Below are 4,446 nucleotides of genomic sequence, written 5' to 3'. Positions count from 1 at the left end.
GGGGGGGGGTGGGGGTTAGGTTTTTTTAGGGTTTTTTTTAGCTATTTTAGGTTGTGTTCACATTGGTTCTCACGGTTTCTCGCAATAAAGGTGGTTCTCACATGAACCTTACCCTATATATATATAGAATTACATTTATGTTTAGTCAAATAAAATAGTAAATGACTTTCGTACGTGCTTGGATTAGTAACCTCGACGGAATATAATCACGTGCTTCGACTACCCGAATTGAATAAAAAGTAGATATTTCTTTTGTATTTTATGTTTAGTAAAAATAGTATACGATGAGTTTTTTTTGTTTAAATTTTTACATGTAATATATGTAAGGTAATATACCGGTTTCGTGATGTTTGCGCAAAAAACCTTTTGTTGGTAATACATCAAATTGAAAATATACATGTACAAATCCATGATGTATCGCGTGAGGAACCCCTAGTCTTTTTATAATTATATGTATAAACATACTAATAATTTTTTTTTGTATTTTCTCATGTTTAAAATGTAGTTATCTTGTACACATTTATTCAAATTAAGAGTATATTCTTGCAGCTATTCCTTGTCATACGTTCAGTTAAACTATCGATTGTAAACATCAAGCTTTTAAAGTCCCATCTTCAATGGAAGTTGAGAATCACTCTGTCAATCTTACCATGATAGTGTATGGGAATTTTTTTCTTGTTCATTATCGTAGTCAAGGTTGTTTCGATTGCAAATCTATATCTATATATATATATATATATATATATATATATATATATATATATATATATATATATATATATATAAATGAGATGGACTTGGGCTAGGTGGCATTTGTATTTGGCCATCTTGGCTGATGTGGCATTTTAGTTTAGGAGGGAAATCACATTTTGGTTTCTACATTCACGATTTCTATAGAAAAGAGGCGGGATTCATTTTATTTTTGGGTCGGGTCTTTTGTTTCTGCATATATTCGGATCATATAAAACCTATGTGAATTGTCATAACATATAGATACCTACCACAACTTTACTCTTTTCTCTCTTCTCTTTCTTCTAGAATCGTCATCTTCTCACCGGATTTTCAACATTGAATCAAGATCAAAGGTAAATACACCAAATCGAACTTAAATCTTTGTTATTATATGTTCAGAATGAAGATCGGATGTTGATTTTATGTTATTCCGTACACCAAATCGAACTTAAATCTTTGTTATTATATGTTCCGAATGAAGATCTGATGTTGAATTTATGTTATTCCTTTGTATTTAAAGGTCTGTTGAATCTTTGTTCTTTCTACTTCTATTAACTTTTTTTTCTGATTTTTGTAGATCTGCCAATATATCTTGAAGGCATATTGTTTTACTCTGTTGTTTATGTAGTATTCATCTTTAATCTAAGCGATTGAACATGTTTAATTTTTTTTTTAACTCTATTAACTTCTTTTTTATCTGATTTTGTAGATCCGACCATAAATCTTGAAGGTATGTTGTTTTACTCTGTTGTTTATGTAGTATACATCTTTAATCTAACAGATTGAACATGTTTATTTTTTTCTTAAACCAAAATCACATCAGATGTTTTTTGTTGATTTTTGTTATGTATAAAATCAAGTTTCCGGGTTTTTCTTAATCATCTATTCCACATTTATCGCAGTTAATGATTTTGGTTGTTGTATTTTTCATGTGGTTCCTTACATCCGTTATAACAATCTGAATCCCACCATTCGTCAAGCAACAAAGGTTAGTTTATCATATATATATATTTTATATATATATATATATATATATATATATATATATATAGTGTGTTTTATTCTTATTAAATTATCAATGTTTTGAAGTTCATATTCTTTGATTTTTCAGTTATCATTTGTTCAATTTTGCTTTAAAGAAACATTTAATTTCTTTTTAAAATTTATTTTTTTCCTATAAATAGACTACTATTTTTAAGGTTAATTTTTGAAATTTGAATTATAAGTCTGTTTCTTTAATTAGACATTGTTTCTATAAATAGGTTACGGTTATATTTTTTTTTTTAAATTGTTTACTTCCTTTGCAGTTATAGAGATTTATTTCTGAACCGAGTCTGTCCTCCATAGTTTTTTCTGATGTGAGTATTTCTGATTCGATATTTTGTTCGAATTATGATAGTTACTGATGTATTTTTTTCAATACGAATGTTAGTTTTATATATTTTTATTAAAAAATACAACAATTGAATATATCTTACACACGATAAAACATAACAGTCAAATTACCAAATAAGTTGATGTTTGAATTTGTATGTTGACTTATTTCTAGATGTATATCTTATATTTTTATTAACTTATTATTAATTTTAGGAAACTTATAAATATTTATAATAATTAACAAAACATTGATAATTTATTTATGTTAAATTATTTGGTCGATTTTGTCTATTCGTAATTTCCAAAGTTTTGTAAAGTAATATTTCCATTTATAATGCAATAACATATCAAAGTTATTTTAGATAAATTTGTTTCTTTATTAATTGACAATCATATTTAAGTAAAATGGAAACTACAATAGAATGACAAATAATTTTGATGTAGATAATTTATTTTTTTTATCAAAATATATATAATATTTGTTTTGTTATATGGTATTACACTTTTAATTAATTATTTAATGATCCTTTGTTGTTTATGTAGTATTCATCTTTAATCTAAGCGATTGAACATGTTTAATTTTTTTTTAACTCTATTAACTTCTTTTTTTTTCTGATTTTGTAGATCCGACCATAAATCTTGAAGGTGTGTTGTTTTACTCTGTTGTTTATGTAGTATACATCTTTAATCTAACAGATTGAACATGTTTATTTTTTTCTTAAACCAAAATCTACATCAGATGTTTTTTGTTGATTTTTGTTATGTATAAAATCAAGTTTCCGGGTTTTTCTTAATCATCTATTCCACATTTATCGCAGTTAATGATTTTGGTTGTTGTATTTTTCATGTGGTTCCTTACATCCGTTATAACAATCTGAATCTCACCATTTGTCAAGCAACAGAGGTTAGTTTATCACATATATATTTTTTATATATATAGTGTGTTTTATTCTTATTAAATTATCAATGTTTTGAAGTTCATATTCTTTGATTTTTCAGTTATCATTTATTCAATTTAGCTTTAAAGAAACATTTAATTTCTTTTTAAAATTTATTTTTTTTTCCTATAAATAGACTACAGTTTTTAAGGTTAATCTTTGAAATTTGAATTATAAGTCTATTTCTTTAATTAGACATTGTTTCTATAAATAGGTTACTGTTATATTTTTTTAAAAAATTGCTTACTTCCTTTGCAGTTATAGATATTTATTTCTGAACCGACTCTGTCCTCCATATATTTTTCTGATGTGAGTATTTCTGATTCGATATTTTGTTCGAATTATGATAGTTACTTATGTATTTTTTTTTCAATACGAATGTTAGTTTTATATATTTTTAATAAAAAAAATACAACAATTGAATATATCTTACACACGATAAAACATAACAGTCAAATTACCAAATAAGTTGATGTTTGAATTTGTATGTTGACTTATTTCTAGATGTATATCTTATATTTTTATTAACTTATTATTAATTTTAGGAAACTTATAAATATTTATAATAATTAACAAAACAATGATAATTTATTTATGTTAAATTTTTTGTTCAATTTTGTCTATTCATAATTTCCAAAATTTTGTAAAGTAATATTTCCATTTATAATGCAATAACATATCAAAGTTATTTTAGATAAATTTGTTTCTTTATTAACTGACAATCATATTTAAGTAAAATGGAAACTACAATAGAATGACAAATAATTTTGATGTAGATAATTTATTTTTTTTTATCAAAATATATATAATATTTGTTTTGTTATATGGTATTACACTTTTAATTAATTATTTAACGATCATTTGTTGAGTACTAATAAAAAGATCCTTATTTTTATTGTCACAGATTTCTATTTGAAATTGAGGTTTTGTTTTGATCAAAGTTGGGTTATGCAGGTAAGTGTTCAATCTCATGTTAATTTGAAAACGCATCAATCTTAAGCTTCAACATCTCGAGTAAATGTGATGTTTATTTATGTTACTTAATAACAGGTAAATGGGGATATCTACAAATTTTGATGGTACACGACTTTTCATTAACGACAATTTTGATCAGATGCTGACATTCAAGGAAAATGAGCAAAATTTATTATTTTAATTTTTCTAATTGTATCAACTAAATTTTTATTTATATTTTGTTCTTCATTTTAGATTATGGTTTCATTTATATTTTAACTACTATCAGAATCTTAATACCATGTTGGGTCGAAGATGCTGGAGAATGAACTTAAGCGTAATTTGGATGCCGTTTATGATGTGGATTTATGTTCTTCTCAGTCTTCCACTAAACCGCCTAAGGGTGATTGTGAGTACAATGAAGGTTTGAATGTGAAGGTGGGTC

General features: G+C 25.1%; 1 long non-coding RNA gene across 1 annotated transcript; it reads left to right on the top strand.

Moving 5' to 3' along the window:
- The first annotated feature begins 1,504 nt into the window (after window positions 1–1,504).
- On the top strand, window positions 1,505–4,136 carry LOC110896926. The gene is made up of 4 exons (XR_002568287.2): window positions 1,505–1,720; window positions 2,040–2,090; window positions 2,734–2,754; window positions 4,098–4,136. It is a non-coding gene; the product is annotated as an uncharacterized LOC110896926 (long non-coding RNA).
- The last annotated feature ends 310 nt before the right edge of the window (window positions 4,137–4,446 follow it).

This window comes from Helianthus annuus, chromosome 12, assembly GCF_002127325.2.
Source record: "Helianthus annuus cultivar XRQ/B chromosome 12, HanXRQr2.0-SUNRISE, whole genome shotgun sequence".
NCBI classification, from domain to species: Eukaryota; Viridiplantae; Streptophyta; class Magnoliopsida; order Asterales; family Asteraceae; genus Helianthus; species Helianthus annuus.
Note: the sequence above shows the minus strand (reverse complement) of the source record. Positions and strands in the feature narration are given on the sequence as shown.